Raw genomic sequence first — 22,420 nt, 5'->3', positions numbered from 1 at the left:
AGGATTGAAGAGCCCTGGGGTATTTTTCCTGTATAAATAATTTTCATGCAGTGCTTTCCCCCACCTTTAGTTTCCCATATTCAAGACAATGTCCTTCTTGCAAAGGTAAGCAGAATGTCCTTCTCTACATGCTGTTTCTGACGTTACCAGTCAGTTATTTGAAGTTAAAATATTAAAATTTTCATCTTACATTGTGCTTTGTGTCTCTGATTTGTCCTATTTTTATTAGTAAGTTAATGCCTCAAAAAATGTTATAACTTACTCTGTATTTCTTCTTGAACGCTTCATCTGTTTAATTACCTATTGTAGGTTCTTGCCGTATCTTTGTTAAGTCTTAACAAAACATGGTATTTTCTGCTCCTTTAATAGAATTGATAGTGACACAGCTGAAAGGATTTTAACAGTCAAAATGTTGATCAACTTTTACAACAGAAACGACATTTAAAATAGTGGCCACATTGTCAAATATTTTAGCTCTCAAATCTTCAAGTCTTAAAATACATGTTCATCTGTTTAGATTTTGCAATTCTGTGCTATTTCATTAAAAAAAAAAATTAAAAATCCATGACTTATTTGTTGACACTAGTTGGGCAAAATCAGTCAGTCTGATTTGGCCCTAATATTCATCTGTAATCCCATTCAAATCAATGAGATGGTGAGCATAAAGGTCAGATTGCGTTGACTGTCCTGAAGGATCAGAACAATAAAGTTATACACAAGTATAACCATCTACTCTCACACCTTGTGTACACATTTCATAACTTTGTTTGCACTGTGTACTTTCACTTGAGCCAAAAGGAATTTTCAGAGCAAACAAGTTGTAATGTATTCTTTAAAGGTGAGTTACAATGTTAGTTATCTATAGTTCTTGGAACAGACAGTAGGACAGTAAAAATGTCAAAATATTTTTCATATTTTTCAGGTAATGACTATGTCATATAGAAGAATTTTACTAACATCTGCTCAGGACAGATGTATAAATAGAGAGAGAATTTTGCCATTATGCAACACAAGCTCCGATAACAACTAGATCCTTCACCAGGGGTTAGAAAAAAATTTTAGGAGTATTTTTAAAGATGTTGGGCTTTATGCTATATGTCCTTCTATTTATTTATATGACAGCCAAATGGACAGACAACATAGACTGAAATGACTATAGATTTTTCTTTTCATAAAATGCCAACCATCTACAGCCTCTACTTTGCCAGATATACAACTTCCATTTCTTTCTTGTGCGCCAAAAGTTTCAAATTTACAAAGATCTCCAAGTTATAAATTATTAACGTTTTTAGAACTAAAAAAATCTATGAATGGAACATTAAGCACAGCTCATCTTGGTCCGTAGACAGGAAGAAACTTAAAAGGAAATTATAACAAATCTGAGATGCATTTAAACTAATTCAGTTTCAGCTATACTAACAAACTGAAGAGTACCAGGACTCTCACTCTGGCCATATTTGTTCCACTTACATTGTCAAACTCTCTTAGTTGTCAAAACTGGGTGGCAATACCTAAATGGCCTGTTGCAAATGGTCCGTGGCCCAAGCTAACTCCCAAAGTATTTCTGGGAAGTGTTTGTATGGCTGTTAGTTGGCTGAGCTATAACTCAACCAGGGACAATTTTAAGAATTTAACCATTTAACAGTCCAGTTCCCGAGCCCAAGTTACAGGACTTTTCAATTTACTAGCATGGATCTAGCCTTTGAGTTCAACTAGATTTCTCTGATACTTGGGAATATAATTGCTTCAGGTTTTTGTTTTGTTTTTCCTCAAATTCACCGAGTTATTTAATTTTGTATCAGCTTTCTTTCCTAAACGTGGTCCCACTTTCTGCCTGCAAGCTGGTAGTACATGTAGTAGGAACTCTTAGCTTTCAGGAAAGGGAACATGCAACTCTGAAGACGTTCAGAATCAGTGTGAATGTGAATAAGACTAGAACTCTCATAAATCTCACTGAACATGCACTTCCTTTGCACGCTGTTTTATTGAGCACTAACATAAAATGTACTGAACTATTTTTCCCAAACTCACACTTCATTTAAGTTGAAATATTATATCAGTGCAAAAAGAAACTGCAGAGATGGAAAACTCTAAGATACAAGTTACATTCTTGATACTCAGACAGGCAAAGCAAGTAAAATTATCAAATTCCTGTAACTGACATGTAACAGAGACATTTACCTATCTATCTTTGTGTCATGTGAAATCAGGAGAAATATTTTGCTGCTTCAAGAGTCCACAATATAAAAATGGCAATACTATAGCGAACTGGAAACTGCTTAATATTTATCTCATCTCCTGCTCTGAGAATAGCTAACAACATACTGGATAAAACAGGCACCTCAAAATCACCCCTAGCTTCTGTGAGTTAAATAATCCACGTGCCCTATGGTTGTAGAAGAAAACTGACTATTTTTCAGATGGACCGTACAGCATCAAAGGGCATAAGGGAACCTGTTATAAATAATGGCTTATAGAAGATGAAAGGAGGAAAATCCTATGGAGTCTGTCAGTATCTCTTCCCAATGCAACACTCATCTCTGCAGTAGATTTTCCAATTTTTTTCTCCAATTTAATTTCAGAAATTCTTATTCAGAAGACGCTTTCTTTGCGGAGCTATACAACAGTTCATATGACATACTGGAATCAGAAAACAGTGCTATTTAGTATTTAGCCTACATTGTCTTTATTTAATTTCCATATTCATAACTAAATGAGCACTCTATCACTCTTACTGTTCTGAACTCCAAAGAATTCCTTTCTCCCACAGAGTAACTGCCAGATATAATTACTACATTCATTAGTCCTTCCTGGAGTAATTGTCAGCAAAGTGGCAACCATACCTGCATCAATTTCTTCTTCCTCCTTGATTTTTTTCTGCTTTCCTTCCAGGACAATTAGAGTTTCTCTCTACTTTGTCTCTCCCCCTCACACTGGTTGTCTCACTTTATTCACCTCAAACCTTTTCCCCCCTTTAGTCTTCCCTTCAAAATGCAGATTTGGGGAGGAAAGGGAGAGGTCCTACTGTCCGTCACTGTTTTCATGTCTACCAATTCATTGTGGTTTTGTTTGGTTTTGTTTTTTAATTTAAATCCATTCATTCTGACACTATAATGAGATTCGTAGTACAGTTATTTCATCAGTGACAACGAAAGAGTTACCCTCCTGTCTAAGGGTCAAGCTTCAGCAGAAATTTAAAATTGCCACATGCTGTATAACATTGTGCTGCGCCTTCCTGTTAGTGGATGGGGGAGGAGACAGGAATCTGTTGCACAGCCTGCGTCAGAGAATGTAGTCACACTACAGTATATCAAATTTAGTGTATGTACAAGTTATTGTTATTCTAAACTTACCTCAGACTTCAGCAATATTCACTGCCTGTTCTCCTGTCCTTAGTGACAGGAAAGCTGTCACTTGTTGTTAGCATATCAGACAGTTCCTTTTCTCAAAGGAGTAATAAATAAGGCTAGATTTAAAAAACAGAACAAACTTGGGCAGAAAAAGAACAATGAGTAGGAATGCCAAATACAGTGAAAGACCACGTTATGGCATTGTCAGCATATCTTAAACCAAGAAAAGCTGAAAATCTCATAAGAGACCAGAGAGAAGAATTCAAAATCAAGAAGGTTCCAACAATAAACTTTAAACTTTGAGAAAGAAATTCAAATATCTGTATTTTTAAAGAATTTCCCTGCTTTTTAATATCTTCTTTGGCAAACATGAAAAGGGCTAAATAAATAAAGAAAAGCAAGAGTCTTAGCCAATCTTCCCACTGCCTTCCTTCAAAATGTCATTCAATTAATTAATTAATTTCCTTTCCTGATACTCACTATGGACAGCTTTTTCACTTTTTCCCAACTCTCCTCTCTGCTGGGCCTCCAAAGTCCCACACTGGCCTTAGATCCCTGTCTTAATCCACCACTGCAATTAATCTAATCATACTGAACACCAGTAGCCTCTATTATGATTAAAGATATTCTAGCTATTTCACAATATTTTAAAGCCAGAGCCTATCTTAATGTTGCACATTACTCCATCTATTCTGCACAAATTTTGTTTTATGGATATTTTTGTTTGTAAAGAAGCAGAACACTGTTGATAATATTTTTATATTTTAAAAACAGAATTGATAAAATACACAGAAAGCAGTTTTCTTTTGATCTCTCACCTACTGAAAATTGTCACCCTGGTGACCCAAAAAAGAATGGAAAGAAATGCACATGACTTCCACATCCCCAGTATTACATCATGAAGGATGAAACAGCATATTATGTAGAACTCAGAGGGCCGCTGTGCTGTATGTGACTCTTTTCTTGCATGAAAAAATGCCTTTCTTAACAAAACTGTGACTCATTAAAAATTTGACAGATACCATATCCAATGCACAGAACAATGAAAACAATGATACACCGTTAGACACAGACTCATTTCATAATGGGATCAGTTACTGCGAACTATGACGTTAGCATGATAAGTGGTTTTTTATATAAATTAAAACATTAAGGTATGTTTGTGGGAAACATATTTTTAATATTCTATTTTTGGATTAAGATTTTCATTGCCAAAAATTTCAAGAAGACATGTCTACAAGAAAATATCTTTGTTGGAGGAAAAATGGCTTTTTGATATTGAAGGGTTTTCCAGGGCTTCTTCAAGCACTGTCAAGAATTCCTGCCTATGCCAACTGTGCTGTAATAACTATTTCTTAATAAGTTAATAATCCTGGTCTAAGAAAATAATTCCTCAAATGTCATTACCTATGTCAGAAAGTAACATCCATAACCTGATGTTTTATCCTATCTAGCCCGAGTAAAATCTAAACCAGTGTGATGATTTCAAGTGTATATTTTATACAAGGTATTGCGATATTGGATTACTGTAAAAACCCCCAAACTAAACAAGATATTGTGAATATAATAAATATCCGCCGCACCCAATTTAACTGGGTAAAGTTAGCCAGCCTGATCACATGAGGCAGACCCAAAGAACAAGTCTTTGGGCAGTGCCCAAAGGAAACTGTGTAAGGAACCCTCTTGGGTCTCTTGTTCATCATGCCACAATGTTCTTCTCTGCATCACAAAAACAATTAACCAGTTCAAGGCAATTGGCAAGCTTACATCACAGCTAATACTCCAAGAAGCTTGCAAAACAGAACCAAGATCAATTGGCAAGCTAATCATGGAAAGCAAGTGTGGAATTTGCTTGCAATCACATTTCTTAAGTGCTAATATCCAAATAATTAAAAAAAAAAAAAAAAAAAAAAAAAAAGGCAAGTGAAGAACTACTAGTTGAGCTTCCATAGGATTTTTGGAAATTATTTTGCATTGCCTTGATAATGAAAAATACTTTAAAACCACTGTTAAAAACCTGAACCTTTCAAAGTAATTCTTCAATATTTGCTTATTTCCTATTTTAAATTCAGGACCTGTCATAATAAACTTCTGTAATACTAATTTTGAAACTTATTCTATAGATAATTGTAACAACTCATACTTAGCTGAGATCTTTACTAAATAACCTAATTCAGAATAATTCAGCAATTCTGGCAATAGCTTTAGTGTAAATGTAAAAAAAAAATCCAGGAAAATAAACATTTTTAATGGTGCTTATTTCATTCAGAGAACTGATTTAATGTGAAATCCTTTTGTTCTAAATAAAGCTTAAAGTTTCATCTTGTTTATCATCTTAAATCATCTTCAGCAACAGCTGGAAATTCTGAAAGTGAAAGCATATTTGCAGAACTTTTGTTTCCACACTCTTGAATCATGTTCTAGGCAAAACTCAAAAAATCTACACTTTTATATGAGTGTCTTGCAATATGCAGTCATTTGTCAAACTCTTTTTATGTTGACAATTACTATGGGATATTTAAAATAATAAAAAAACCCTCCACTAACCTGCTTTTCTTAATATTTCTAATAATTTTAAAAATTAAATACGCTGACATGCCTTGATGTACAAATAAGGCATCTCAGATATGCGCTTTAAGTGCAAATGATGGCATCCAGGAGTGATGATAGAGAAGAAATACAGTAAAAACCTCACAGAACTTTAGTGACTCAACAAAGTAAATCCATCCACTATCAGTGGTTAACTTTAGCAGAATCCGAGGAATAGCTACATCACTAGGTCAGTGCAAGAACTTTGTTTCGGACATAGTACAAGCTAGAAAGCAAATAGCAGATAAAATAATTTTTCATTGTCCTGGAGGGAATGAGAAGAGGCCTGTGGCCTCTTCAGAATTTCTCATGATTTGATTAAATATGGTCCTGAATAAGGTTAGAGAATACAGATAAAATTCTGTGTAAAAAAAGCAACCTTTTGCCCTCACGTACTTCTGTACTTGCTTATCTACAGATTTCTCTGGGTGTAACTGAAAATAAAATTTGGCTTTATATTTTTGTACATTCTTAGGTAGGATTAAAAATCAATTTAGCAACATACCACATTATAATATGCTTCTACTAAGCTTAAAAACTGAGATTCAGCATAAAATTTTGTAGCTGAAATACTACTGTAGGGAACAGTGAACAGTAACTCCAAGTAAAACATATTCAAGATGAAAAGATAAAGTCTTCAGTTTTATTTACTGTAGACATAAAAAGTCAGTACCTAAACCTATCATGAGGAAATATGTACATTATGAAAGGCAGTAAATAGAAGTGGCTGCATTTTTCCACAAGCCCCCATATTAGATAGCACCACAAAGCACCAGGTCTAGGTAGTAAAACCTGTTTTTCTGACCATCCCTACTAGAAGATCTTGGTGTGAGTGTTAAAGCCTGTAATTAACATTTTTCTTTTCATAGTTCCTTTTTTTGGTGTAACAGAGTGACTCTTTTGGTAGTCTAACATATGTTTCAAACCACCATGGTTGAGAACTTATTTCACAGCAATATTAAAATATTCCCCTAGCATAAATATTGAAAATGTACATAATTTTAGTTGTATATAGATAGCAAACTAAGTTCAAAGCCTCTCAAACTTCAAAACTGCTGCTACACAACCATGAATAGCTACAGCAGTTACACAACATCTCTGTTCAATAAATCTAAACAAGCACACAAGTACTATGGACTTACAATGCAATATTATAACATAAAATCCTATTTTATGCAATGCAGCGTAATCACATATTGTGTAAAAAGTTTAAGACAAGATCATAATTCTGGGCAGGGCTACTTTGTGCAAATATAAAAGTCTCTGAAAAGTAATTTGCTTAAACTCAGCGGAAAAACACGAGATGCAATAAGAAAACTTCCATCACTCTCACTTATTCTATGTGCCTATTCCATGACAGCTAAAAGTGTTAGTATGAAAATAACATATTTAGAATTTTACACATACAAACAGGTAAGTTAGAAGAATCACAGCTGGAGGCCTCCTATAAAAAAGTATAGGATACTGGCAAAAGGGAATCTAAAATATGTCACAATCAGATTCGTGATAAAGAGGAAAGACATGAGTCCCCATGGAGCTCATGAAATTCCAATAACCCGTAAAACAGCACAAAGTATAATATTTTCCTCCCATAATAGCTGTTATACGACCAAAACTAGAACTCATGTCTAATTTGGTCTAGAATAAACTAATACCAACTGCAATGTCTGTATGAAAATGTTAGTATTTCATTTAGAGTTAAAATACGTTAAGAAATTTATCACATAAATTCCAGAACAAAAGGCAGCTGAATATACTATTCCTGTTACAGTGGCATTTCTTAAATAATCTAAAGAAAAATATGTAGGACTTTTGCTATAATATATATTCATGGTTATTTAATTTCAGGCATTTAGTCTCACTAAGCAAACAGCAATTCATTTAGAGTCGGACCCTGTATTTTCAGTATACTAAAACCACAGGCTGACTCCAATAGTAATTGCATGGAAGCAAGCCATATATAGGACAAATTTTCTAACACTGCGCATAGATTGCAAACGTGACCCTACTGAAAGAGCAGAACCACCACTGACCTGAATGAAGCCGGGATTTTTTTTCTAGCCTCTATGCATCTCCGAGTAAACCAACATCATCTTTTTTTGATACCGTGGAATGTTCTGTATATTTCTCTGTTGGGATATTATCCAATATTTATTATACTGTGTTATCAGATGTTATATATAGCCTTTCAACATTACTGAGATAAGTAGGAAGTCATTCTATAACATAGGGTTAATACATTACCTGCACACACATATCCCCTACAAGTATGTACATAATCATACATATATGTTCACCCTAGCAGTCATCAAGCATACTTGTGCCTGAACATATATACACAAAGCTATGTAAGCTTTGTGTTTTTTAAATTGCTAATTATCAACCAGCAGAGTAGACTTTGGGATTCATAGACTTGAATTCATAGACTTTGTCCTGAATGTGCAGGCTGCATGGCATGGAGGTGATCTGCTTAGTCATGAGGGAAGGGGGTGGCTTATGCAAGTCCACGGAGCATCATCTGCTAGTTGATTCCAGAAATTCACAACCCAGTTTTTGAGGTAGCTACTTATCTTCCCCTTTCTAAGCAGGATATTTTTTCTATTTGCAGTGAAATACAGTAAAATGGCAAAGTAAAAACAGTTGCATTTAGAGAATAGGGTGCTGCTTAGAAGTTGAGGGGTTTTTTTGCTGTAAATTTTGAGATTTGTTATCACACATATAGCTAACTTTTTTGTATTTGTCATGATGCAGATTAGAATCTATTACTGTTATAAGAATCTATTACTGTTGTAAGCATAAATCAACACACTGTAATTTTAAATTAAAATTTTTGCATCAGTCTCCCTACTACATTGTGTCTCTGTTGTAAATTTGTAACTATTTGCATTCTCATGTCATAGATCATATAGTATTAAGGGTAGGGACAATCTTTTAATTTGAGTGAGTAACAAGATGGTCCCAATCTTGACTAGGCTGCTAGGTACTACTGCAATACAGGTAATTAAAAATATCTATATAGTTCATTTATCATGAATTTTAATTGGGGAATGATGTAATTGTTTAGTTCAATTCTATAGAGTGGCTTAGGAGAGGACAAACAGGCCAAATAATGTAATGTAAGGTGTGGGTGGAGTGGGAGAAAAATATGAACCTCATCAAATTGACTTAAGTTCAGTGAAAGTGTTCAGACATGAAGACTGCAGACTAGGCCTTCCTTTTTTTTTTTTTTTTCCCCTAAATTAAAAGAATAAAAGCCTACAAAAGATTTAGTTGTATATTTGCCTTGTGGTGTGAGAAGAGCTGACATCTTTGTAGCAACAGGCAAAAGAGAAGTCCATGTTGCAGTAGAAGACCTGATGCTGAAGTAGAAACTTAGTCTTTCCTATGGTTGCCACATGTATTTTCTCCTTCCTATCTCCTTCTACCTGCAAGATCTGAAAGTATCCCAAGCCCCGCTCACCACAGGTGCTAGTACTAGGCTGACAATTTGCTTAGCACCTGCATTTTCTACATACTTTGTCACTGGAACCTGAATGAAAGCACAACTGAAAAAAGATGGACTATCCTTCATTAAAAAAGAAAGCACAACTGAAAAAAGATGGACTATCCTTCATATAAAAACAGCAGGGGGGTCGGGGGGAACAGACAAAAGAAATGTAAGAGGTGTATTGTTTAATGTAGGAATCAATTTACATTTCGTATTCCTGAGAATTTAAATATCTGAAGACAAATCTTATGGCTCTTTCATTTTTCTTTCTGCCTTGGAAAGGCCTCCACAGGGAAAAAAAAAAGGGCGTGACGGGGAGATTTTTTCCAAGTACTCTGTAACAGTTAAATGAAATCCTTAAGAACTGACCTGTTAATGGGAAATGCCAACTTCTGCTTGTGGCATGGGTATGTAGGACTTGAGTATAACAATGTTCTCTTGCTTTGGGTTATTTCTAACTTTTTCTTTTGTTAGTTCACAAAAAGTTAACTGACACACAAAGAACATTTGGTATGAAGTACCTGAAAAATAGATCCCTGCTGTTAAAAAAAATATACATCATTACGGAAGTACAGCATGGAATAATTAGCACTCATCATCTAATATCATGCTAAATTCAATAAGTCTATCAGTGATTAAAAAATGAAACTAGTAGCAATAACTAATGGAAAGTATTGTATCCATGACTTCAAAAGAACATAGCATGGAGAATTTATAATTGTATTTTAATTTCTCTTGAGTAACTGCACTGGGAACTGTTTTACTGCATGCCAGAGGAGAATACAGGAATAATCCTTGTGACAAAAGCTAGTAAAAGAAACTCAAATTCTGAATATCAAATATGCACAACTAGCGATTCAAAATTAGGCTACAAAAAATGGCTAGTAAACATATTCAACACCATTCTGAACAGATTACATGTAAAAAAAAAAAAACAAACAAAAGAGGGCCTCAGCAATCAAGGTGAAAAAAAAATCATTAAGTATGATTCTCATTATTTAGTTCAGCTTTGTACAAGACGAGTTTTTGTTTTGCTTCTAAACTTTTCCTTGTTTTTACAATATAACTTCTTGCAAAATTATACTGACAGTAATTGAAGCTGGGCCTAAATTTATTTTATTGACTTAGAAAAGGAATTATGGTTATTCACAAAAGTTCACAGAAGAGTCAGATTTAGAAGCAGTGTTGGTAGTGGATGTTTTTATCAGTATCCTAAGGAAGATTAAAAGGCATAGCTTCAATATTCTTCAGTTAAATTCTAATATTTTGCCACCTTCATTTTTTGTGATCATTTATTATATGAAATATAAATTTATATCAGGAGAAAAGGAATTATTTGTATATTCTATATTGTAATGGAAGTTTCACTGAATGCTGATGTTTAATAAATAGTATTATCCAGGAATTTGACATTGAGGCATTTCTAAGAAATACATACTATCTTAAGGCTGTTTACAGATATATAATCTCTGAACCACTAACAGTTAATCAGATATTTTACTAAACTGCTGCCTAAGAACATTCAAATTCAAAAGCTGCCTGTGTAAAAATACCTTTAAATTATATTTCTGATTGGTTATCATTCAAGGTCCATGCCAACTATTTTTTCAACTCTCTCTCCCCTTGACAAGTCCATGCTTATATTGTACCACATGCCTTAACACACTGCTAAGAGTGATTTCTTATAATCTCATAATTAAATCTCTAAGCAATTTTTGCAGCAATTTTTTTTGTGACAGCCAAAGAGAATAATGATGTCAAACACACGACTTCATGCAACAAGTTCTGATATTAATGGGAGCACAACATATGAAACTTCTTTTCAAAGGGAAGCACTGAGTATCATATGTCATAGTTACTTGGTGTACACTGGGAATTCTTAGTTAACTAGTAACAAATCGTAGTAACCTTTTAATAGGTAAATTACTGATTAAATTATGGACTAATTGGTACCAGAAAAACATTTTTTGTTGTTTTGAATACTCATTTTTAAATGGAACATTCCAATCATGTTCCACAGCAAAAGCTTGTTCAGAAATGGGGCAGCAAGTCACAAACATAAGGCTAGCCCACAACCCTAGTTATTTCAAGGATAATTGTAATCAAGACTTCTGATTTAAAGGAATGTAGATTCCACAGTACATGAAGAAATTGATAATTTCCTGAGCTTTTCATGAGAATAAGTACCAGTCTTACATCACTGATATTAATAAATACATCACTGTTAAGTCAGCATTGTATTGTTGTGTGTACACAGTGCCACAAAGTTACACCACCACAGGAACTTGCACTCTCCAGTTGTAGAATACCCTGGAGAGAAATGACACCGGGAAGATTACAAAATGCTCCTGCAAACCTGAGGCATGCCACCAAGACATAATGTATTTCAACATAGCATCTCAGTTGTTGCAGGCTCAGAAAGGCTCCCCGACTTTCTGCGGTTGAGAAATTTTAAAAAAAAAAAAAAAAAAAAAAGGCTGTTCATTCATTAAGTGAATTAGCCAGGTGAGCACCAACACTTCCCTGTCCGCTCCTTTGCCCTAATGTAGTACGAACGGACATCCTGCGGTCTACCCCTTGCAGCCACTGGATGCATCTATCCCCATCACCTCCACCGCTGTAGGGGAGGAGATCACCCCTTCACGCACGTTGCACTCTCCTCAGCATCCTCCTCTCAGACGGGCTGTAGCTAACCCACATGAGTCACGGTTCCCCAGCCCTCCTCCCCAGCCCTTGCCCCGAGTACAGCACCATGGACACAGCGCCCGGGCTCTCCCCCGGTAGGAGGCTCCGGGGCACCGCCTGCCGCTGCCCGGCAGTGCGCGGCGCACCTGGAGCCCTCACCGAGGGGGTCCTCCCCGCCACCGCGCTCCCTCCCGCCCGCCGCGGAGCCGCCTCACCCCCTCTGCCCGCCCACGCAGCCCCCACGGGCACCGGCAGCCTGTCCCGGCAGACCTTCTCCCCTCAGGGCCATGCCTCGTACTCCTGAACACTCCGCTTCTCCCCTCCGCTCCAGGAAAAGCCCTCTAACCCCGCCCCCGCGCTCCCGCAGAGCCACCTTCCTTCCCCGCCACCCCAAGCATCCCCGGCACCACGGCCTCCTCCTCCTCCGGCCCGGGGCTCAGCCCTCTCCCCTCCCGACCGCGCACGCTTCCCCTCACCCCCAAGAGCCCCTCCGAGCCCGCCCCGGCCCCTCTTCCGACAGAGGCGCCCCTCACAAGCCCCCCCACACCCATGTCTCCCTCAGCCCGGAGCTCTCCTCACGCCTCCGCCGGCCCCCTCACCTCGGAGGAAGGTCCCCCGTAGCCCGCACTGACCTGGTGCTGTCAAGTCTCAGCGGGAGAAACTGTTCCCTTCTAGTGGGATAAACTCCCCGGCTCGGCCCGTCCTACCGACCAGGCACCGCCTCCCCGGGCCGGGCACCGCCTCCCCGCCGGCCCACACGGCCGGCGCTGAGGGGCGAGCCGCCGGCGGGAGAGGGGGTCGGGGAGCTGCGCGGTGCGGGGATCGCGCCGCGGCCGCCGGCGGGCTGTGAGGGGAGGGCGGGGCGGGGGCGCAGCGGCGGGAACCGGGGCTGAGGTACGGGGGTCGGCGGCGGCGGCGGCCGCGGGGCAGCGCGCCGAGAGGGACGGGGGAAGAGCTGGACGCGGGGAGGGAACGGGTCGGTGAGGAGGAGGCGCTGCTTCTCCTTCCTTTCCCCTTTAGACCCCGTCCGTTCACCCGAGCCAGTCCCCTCCGGGTCCGTGCCCGTTGAGCGAAACCACAAGCGTGTACCTGAGGGCAGACCGCGGGCCCCGGAGTGGATCTGGAATTTGATCTCTGCTCTCTGTAATCTCCTGTAACTGAAAATTCAGTTTTTTTCCGGCTGCTAACTGCTTTCTCTTTTGCATTCCCATTCTCCAGCCAACTCCTCTCTGCGCTGCGTGTAGTTGGTTTGGTCACCTCACGTCAGTTTGTTTCCTACTGTGACAGGAGTAAAGGCTTTTCTGAAAAGATTCTTAGCAGTAACAGAGGTAAATGAAATTCTTTTTTCCCTCACTTTTTTTTAGCTACAGATTATCTCTCCCCCTACTCCCCCCCCCCGCCCCAGGAATGCAGAGGGAAATGGTATAGGCTATGTTCCGTAAGTCTCAAGAGAGAGCAAGTTCAAACAAGCATGTCACCTCCTTCTATTTCACCCTCTGATTCTTTTAAAAAGAAGTTAGATGTAAAAAAAAAGTCATAAGATCAACAGACTTTAGAGAGTCATCTTGTAAGTCAAGGTGCCCCAGGATACAACAGTTTATCTTTAAAAACTCTTGATCTCTTGGACATCATTAGAAGATTCGGAGGATCCTAAATTTGCCTCATTATGGTTCTTAGTCATCAAGCGTTTTGAAAGAGAGCCTACATTTCCTTTATTATTTGTATACTGAAGGCAATTTATAGATTAGAGTTGAATACATCAAAATACCTGGTCTACTTATAGATACTAACATCGCCTACAGCTTTTTGTTTATGAGAACAATCTTTCTGTCTGTAGAGGCTTGAAGCCTTGTGTTAATTTTTATGAGAATTATCTGTCTATTTGTATAGGCTTGAAGTAAGTGTTACTTCTGCCTTGACATATCAAGGAATTTTTTTCAATTCATGCTTTTCCCTCCATCTGAATTTTTTAGCCCTAGAAGTGTGGAAATCTTTTGTTTGTAAGGGGTTTTTTGTTTGTTTTTTAACATACTGCAATAATATCTATTCAGTAATACCCTGACTCAGAATTAGGAGCCAGGTACTGAAAACAAGTAAAACAAAACCTCAGAATTAGCTCAAGATGCCATGGATGGATAAACAGGCAAATGTGGGTAAAATAATCTAACAATAACAGAGGCTTAAATACCTAAATTATTAATATTTCTAACCAGTTTACAGCAATATCTAAGGTAAAGTTTCAATAGAAAGTTAAAAGAAGAAGGATCTTAGCTGGACACCCCCACAGAGTTCAGATTTAGCTCTGCTGAGAACAGAAACAACGCCATTCTCTGTGCAAACTGCTGGAGAATGCACCCATTTAGTTTAAGTGTCTGAATAATAGAGGAGCTCTCCCAAAATGCTAGGCTTTAACATGCAAATTTTTTAAAACTCCATGAAACTGGGAGCGTTCCAAAAATCAGCAGGTATTAATGAACATCTGATTGTAACTATAAACTCATACTTTGAGCCTAGACTTTTAATAAGTTCATAAGTAAAGCAGAAATACAAAGCATAGTTTAGATTTTAATTAAATTGCATGGATGAAATAGGCATATCTAACTCAGTCCAGAGAAATCAGCCAAACAGCTTTCAGAGAAGTATTGCAAATACCGTATCATTTTATTTCTGTTATAAGCATTATATTCTTTTAGCAAGTTCATCCCTTGAACAGAACTCATAAAGAAACAGTAATATTGACTTATGTACAAATTACTTAGGTTTTGTAAATATACATTTTAACAGATTGAGACAGGAAAGGAAAAAAATTACTTAGTCTGATTTCCTGTTTAACATAGATTTTTAGGTAGTATTTGGTACCTCATTAAATGTTTCTTTCAGAAAGACAGCTAATCTTAATTTGAAGAATCAAGAGAGGAAGAACCCATAAATTTTCTTCGGTAGTTAAAAATATGCCTTATTTATAATTGATCTGTTAATTAATCTGAATTAATCTGTTTTTCTTTATCAACAAAGAGTGTTTTTTTTCACACATGGAACATGGAAAGCCAATCATTTTCATATTGGTAAAGAAATAAAATAGGCTACAAATATATTATTTATTCTGTAATTAATTCTAGAGTTTCTTTATACAGTAATGAAATGGTCACAATAAAGAAATTATCAGTTTCTCATACAGCTTTTGTTTGCATTATTTGACTGCACAGTTTTTGATTATGCGGACTTTCTCCCCTGCTTATCTGAGAGAATTCCTAAGTTTGGCTGGGGCCTTTAAGGGTTATGAAATGAGAATGAAACATTAGTGTCAGGCCTTCCTGAATCATGGGCAATTCTTCCTTAAGTTCAAAGTGAAGCAGAAAAGGGCCTCTCAGCATCAGTTCTAGTTTTACAATGAGATGATAACTTGTCTTCACAAAAGATCAATTATACTTTGGTTTTCTTATTGGATATAAAAGTGTTAGTTAGTTCTTTTCACGTAAAAGAATTGCATTTTATATTACTTTTAATCATTCAGTTTTTCATGGTCTTTTTGAAGAGTTTGATGCATCTGAAAAAAAATCTTATTTCTGCGTACACTTATTACTGAGTGTATGTTATTAATTTTAATTATTAAGAAAATCTGAAGCAGATTTAATTGAATCGTATGGCAAAAATAGTCCCATTGAAATGAGAAAGAGTACTTTGTGGAATCTCAAGATAGATAAGGGTATTATTATGGACCAAATAACCTCCCTTAAATATTTTTATTTCTCTTTTCCATCTTAATGAATGAATTTTTGTGCAACAGGTTCTAAGGTATGCCAAGTAGGGTTTTAAGGTTTGATCCAAGGTTAGAACAATGAATATATTAAAGACACTCTGTCTATGATACCGCGATTTTTACAATTGGCTTGAAAAGGGCAGAAATCTTATAAGGATATGGAGGTGAAAGATTTATACCTCTTCCTCTCTCTGCAAATATACTAGTTCCAACTTTTACTTAGTTATTTTGATATTTCCATTGTGTCTATGCTTTAAGTCTCTAGGTGCATTACAGAAGTTTAAAATCACAAATCACACAGTGTGTCCCATCTCGGTATTCTGGATAGAATGAAAAAGTATCTAGCCAAACTTGTAACATCTAGAGGGCAATCTCCTACACTAGCAGTGTGACTATAAATCTAGCAGTCAGAAGAACAAGTTCTGATTGTGGAAATTGCATTGGTTTAAAGTAAAGGAGTTTAAGTAAGCTAAGAAACTATTGTGTTGCTGCCTTTTTTAAAGTTACCCTGTGTACTTTCTCTTGTGTTATGTAATTTTTTAATTTATACACCTGGTGTTCTTTTATTGATAACAAGAACTTTGTCTTAGCGTATCTTATTCTGTCTTTATTGGCAGTTTTTGGTCTGGGAAGATATGTTTGTAAAAAGTATTTCATAATATTCCACTACACTCCTATCTTCAATTTCCACATTCTATCTATGCACACTTTTACTTGAAGGAAATCAGAAGTTTCAACTGCTATCAGTGGTGTTTTATACAGATATATGGCAAAACCTATAGTATAAACCGCATTTCTTTAAGTGATGAGAGAGGACTCTCCCTTGGTATGATTCCAAACTCTTTGGAGAGCGCACTCCAGTATTGTTATACTGCATTTAGCATGCTGTGCCTTGGATCCAGCAAAAGTGATAGGACTAGGCATAATGCAGATTTTTCATAGATAACTGTAGAGCGGGTCAAAACAAGAACCCTTTAAACTAAAAGTGATCCTCCTTTTCCTGAGCTTTGAGGCTTAGATAAAAAGAGAACAAAATCCAAATCATGCCTGCTTTAAATTCAGTAAACCCAAGATCGCACGAGGCTGCCTACCTCTAATTACAATGTTTTTTTCATGATCTTTGGTCTCTCCCCAGCTCTTGACTTCTCTGGTTTTGTTCTCTCTTGAAGAGAATAACTTTCTCTCTAGGACTGTCTGGTTCTTCTGTAATTGGATATTATCTTCATGTTCTAGTCCCATTCTGATCAAACGTGTCTAGATTGCATATCACACACAGATAGCAGGCAAAAGAATATATAGGAATAAACAGCTCAAGCATATACTGCTATCCATCAGATTTGTTAATCCATCAGAAATTTATTTCTGAAGGAATAATTTTAAAGCAACCTAAAGTTTATGGTCATTTTGTGTCTCATTTAAAAACAGTTTATCCTAATTTCTTGGATGATTAAGTTAAGCCAGATTTATGAATGTAACTTATTCAACTTCAGAAATTCAGATTTCTACAATTGTACGTGCTTAGACATCTTAAATTAGTAGCTGATGCAACCAAGATTTAGAGTTGTGCTAATATAAGATGGGAAGGAGGTGGCTAGTCTTGTGGTTAAAGCATGGGACTAGCTGCTGAGAGGTCTTGGTTCTATTCCTGGTTGTGCCACTGACTTCCTGTGGGTCACTGTGGAAGTCACTCAGCTGTGCCTTATTTTACTCATATATAAAATGGAAATAATACTTAGATTGCTAAAGCACTGTGAGACTGAAGTCATTAGTGTTTATGTAATTATTTTATGCTCGTAAAAGGACTTTGTGTAAAACTGTATCAGCAGGTCAAAACCTATATTCCTCACGTAATTCCTTTCATGTAATTTGCTATGTCTTTCTCACACAGCAATTCATTGATTCTAGAAGACTAAAAAGTGCAAATTTTAACTTAAAACATCTAGAGAACTTTGCTTCCAGGTTCCAATTAAATATTTGTTCATGAAGAGAATTATGTTTTCTTTGTAAGAGTGTGAGAAAGGTAGTTTTGTGGTATTTACTCCCTCATAATTGTTAAAAAAGAATTAATTCCCCCCCTCCCATTGTTTCTTTTGGAGGATTGTGTGAAGATCTCTTGGTACTTCCATTTCCTATAACCTTTGTCCTGTTTTATAGTCTTTATACATTGTTGTGATGGAATTAATTTGAAATACTATTTTTAAAAATCCCTGCATTTTACATATTTTACCCTAATCTCCAGGGTGCTCCAGATAGATGTAGGAAATTCTGTCGGTCAACTAAATTACAATTCTGTAGAAAAACAGTATACACTGCAGCTACTAAATCCCAGCGCAAGTCATGGAATCAAGAGCATCTCCTGGTATACTGCCTAGCCCTAAGGATTAGTTTCTCAGCATTTCAGTCACAGTGGCATGGATCTCACGTTCATGTTACCACAACTTTTATTTCTATTGCAGAGGGAAACTCTGGAGGGTTTTAAAACAAGATTGGTGTGTCTTTCAAATGTCTGGTAAATGAGGTTTATACACTTAGATACTTACAAACATTTTAAAGATTTTGTAATTCTTTGGGACAGATGAAGATAGTAAAGACTGAAAGAGAATCAGATGGCATTCAGACTATCCTATAGATTTAATTATGTTAACTGAAATACCTTCATTAGTCTACAGCAAATGGGTTGCATGGCTTTCAATAACACGACCAAAAACTAAATAAAGCAGTTTCTTGTTTGTCTTTGTAATGAATATATATTATTATAACACTAAACATCCTAAAATTATGTCATTTTAGTAATGTTATTTCTGAAAGAATCACCAGGAGGAGTGGCATTACAATAAAATGGAAGCAGCCTTTTCTTACATCTTACAAATTGTATTGCAGAGGCTGCTTTTTCCATGGAAGTTGTGACGGCTGAGGTATACTCCAACAAAATACACACAAAACTCTGACTTCTAACTTTTACACATGGATTCACAGGCAGTTGTGTGAGACTACTAGCATAGTGAAAAAGTACATAAATATTTGTAGTATTAGGGCATAATATTTTTCAAATGTTGTCTTGTGTAAATGTACACAGACGCTAAACTCAAAGGCCTCGGACTACAGTTTCTACTGCATAAACAATATCTGCTTACTCTCTGATTAAATCTTCATCATAAAAATGTGCTGGCAATATGCATGGAGTTTTGCTGGGCAGAGAAGCAGTAACTTTAGTCCTTACTGATCGTTGAATTTTGTTCTGCAGAAGTACAAGAAAATAAAATATGGTCAGGCAATACAGCTTGAAATAGCTATTATATTAAAGTCATCATGTTTCGTGCATGCAAATAGTTCCATTGGTTTGTCAGCTGCTCTTCTGAACTGATTCTTGTTAGTCTTCTAAATAAATCATTATTTTCATTTAAGATCTTAAGACTCTTAAAAAATAAAGTTAATAACTGGTTTTTAGTCTGTACTAACCATTAGAGGATGCCAGGTAACTTTAGCAGTGAATCAGGGGCTATTTTGGGAGGAAAATATTACAATAATTTGCAGGAAATAACCTTTTTGTTCCAAAACAGCTGTCATTGAACACTATTATATCTACAACAATTAAAATTATCTTTGGTAACTTTTAGTTTTTGGCATTGCTCCATTATTGTTCAGTTAAATATTTTTCAAGTATGTTAGGACTTCTGCCCACTGTGTGCTTGAAACCCTTCATTATCAATACAGAAGCTCTCTCTCATTTTTGTCATATTGTAGTCTCTCATGGCAGGATGTGTGATATTCTCTGCGAAGATTCTTTGCCATTCTATAGAATGGCAACAGGGCTTCTACTGAGCACTGATGACTCAACATTTACCATATAGAATTTGCTTTTTAATATGAAGTGTTGAATGCCAAAAAAAATAATAATAAAAAAGAATGTACTAGCTAACATATAAAGTGAATTAGGAAACATGTGCAAACATCCTGGTGAATTTAAATAGCTGGTTGGATCAGAAATGGAGGAAAAATAACATTGGGTCAGGAACAAAACACAAAGCAGCCAGAAACCTTGTATTTCTAATTTAGGATATAAATACTCACTGCTAAAAAATTCTTTGTTACAAAATGTGATTGATTAAAAAAAGGCAGTTTTAGGGGGTGTTGTTAGTTGATGGCTTTAATATGCTCCAAATACTAATTAAAAGTATTTCTACAGTGCTGAGACTTTTTATTCACTCAGATTGTAACTAGTTGTTATGCGACTAACATTTTCTGTGAATTGTTTTTCAGAATGAAATCTTTATTATTTGTATTGTAATAGCGCTTCTGATTCCTATTTATGGCTTTGAGTCCTCTGTATTAGCAGAGCAGAACTGAAAGAGTATGCTCTTCAAAGCGTCTATCATACGTATGTAACATATGGTAATGTTTTAATAATAGCACATTTGCATACTATGGTATGCTTCCTTGTATTTGCATCAGTATAAGTTAATATAGAAGCGTCCCTTCAAGATGGCATGTATCGGATGCCATCAAACTTATTTTTCTACGTAAGATTTTACTCTGTGAACTTCATTATTAGTATTTTCTTACCTTATGTATTGTTGTGTCAGCAAAAAAATGCAATCTTGGGAATATATAGAGGACATCATTGTGTTGATTTCTGTTATTTGAGTTTTATATATATACTAATAAGTAATAAAATGTAGCAGTTTAGTACACTGTGGACCATAACCTGGCAATCCACTGTTGTTTCAGTGAACTAAAGTATATTTAATCTGAACTCTTCTACTTTCATTTGAAAATTTCAGACATTTGGGCCAGATCACCCCGTTATGTGTTTATTTGTCTCTGTGGACCTTTCATTGTACTGTGTACCATTCTTTGCTCCAGCAAATGAACTTGAAGTAGTACTAGGTTACTGAAGTATGAAAAATAGGGGTAGAATGGTAGGACAAAAAATCTGATTAAACTGGGAAATTATAATTGAAATTTATTTTGTATTTCATTTATTCCAGCTCAAATACACTTAGTTACAAAGTTTCCACGTATAAAAAGTAATTTCTGCTGTGTGGAGTTAGTCCCTTTGCTATTTTTTTTGCTCTAAATAGGCATTATAGATAATTCAATTTATATTATGAATCATTGAAAACGTTAATTTTTTAAGGATAACATATAATAACATACAGATAATAAAGTGTATCAGAAAGCAGGATTTCCTTATCATAGCCCCTCTTTTTGGAGTATAACAGTACAAACTGGGCCACAATTGAAGTTACATTTTCAGTAACAGCTGGTTTTCCATAATTTGTTTTTTCAATAATCATTTACACCTGCTTCAAATGAACACAGAGTGACCAAAACATCATTTTAAATGTGAGTAAAAAAATTTTACAGCTACTTCTTCCAGACAGATGACAAAACCTTCAACTCACTGGGGAACGGCTCTGGTAATTTTACTCCTAGAAATTGATGGATTGCTACTGAGAGAAAATGGAAGTTGCAACAAAAAAGCTTTTTGGGAAAAAATGGCTTGTTTGTAGACTGTGACTTGGACTGCTTTGTTGTTCAAGGACATTTTTGCAGGCAGGACAGAACAACTTCTCATCTAAATTAGGGTAGTGTGTATGGAGTGAAAGCATAACAACAACAAATGTCCAAGATGTGAAAAGCAAAATTTCAAATTTAATATTCCATATTGTAATGCTAGATGCAGAGGAGAAATATTGTAAGGTTTTAACTTTCATTGTGATTACTGGGAGAAAAAAACATAGCAAAATGACTTCTGTCTCTAGATATATGTCTAGAAGATTACTAAAAATGGGAAAAAATGTTATTGGTTTTAAGAATTAAGTTATTAAAACTGCTAATCTTAGCTCAGAACAAATAAGTGATTTAGGGTAACTGCTCTCACATATGGCAGCAAACTCCTTCCATTCTATCTTTTCTGTCTCCAGTTTCCTGTTTACTCATCACACAGCTCCACTCTCTTTTTGTCTGGAGTTCTTTATTCATGAGTGTACCTTTTTTCATTTATTTCATGTTTTTTTGTTGGAAACCTCAGCTCCATTTGTACGTGTTTTTACTTCAGCTATTTTGTTATATAATGTTCCCATTTTTAAAATTGTGTGATGTGATCTCTTACGGTCTGATCCATTTATCAGTTCAGGTTTTTAAATGCTCTCAAATCTTTCTTTAAATTAATGTTTATATTTTTGAGAAACAGTCCTTGTAAAAATATATGCATTTCTGTTACTGGTAATATTTTTTGAAACAGACAGCAGTATATCTTATTACCCAGTTATGTTAATTTGCTTCTCTAACACTCTGAAACCACTTAAATTGGGAAAATAAATAATAATTTATAGTAGCCAGGTGAAACTAGGAATGTGGAAAAGGAAATAAGCCAACCTGCTATGATATCTGAGGGTATGACAGCAAAACCAAATCTTAAATTCAGCCCTTTCTGATTGTATTATCTTTCTGTCTTTTAAGAATGATTATCTGAATATTTTATATTCATGTTTCTAGGCAATCTGGTAAAGTTATTTATAAGACCATATTTCTGTATTCCTTCAC

The 22,420-nt window shown here is 36.1% G+C and overlaps 1 protein-coding gene across 1 annotated transcript in view; it reads right to left on the bottom strand.

The window, feature by feature from the left end:
• The window catches only part of PPARG (peroxisome proliferator activated receptor gamma), a 58,223-nt gene extending 45,427 nt beyond the window's left edge, over nt 1–12,796 (bottom strand). Inside the window, exon 1 of the mRNA XM_082322575.1 lies at nt 12,711–12,796. The gene's annotated coding sequence lies outside the window, so the exon portion shown is untranslated. The remainder of the gene's footprint in view (nt 1–12,710) is intronic.
• Nucleotides 12,797–22,420: the final 9,624 nt, after the last annotated feature.

The sequence above is a fragment of the Platalea leucorodia genome (assembly GCF_965183815.1).
Source record: "Platalea leucorodia genome assembly, chromosome: 9".
In the NCBI taxonomy this organism is placed as follows: Eukaryota; Metazoa; Chordata; class Aves; order Pelecaniformes; family Threskiornithidae; genus Platalea; species Platalea leucorodia.
The sequence above is the reverse complement of the archived record's forward strand: the minus strand, read 5'-3'. Positions and strand labels throughout refer to the sequence as shown.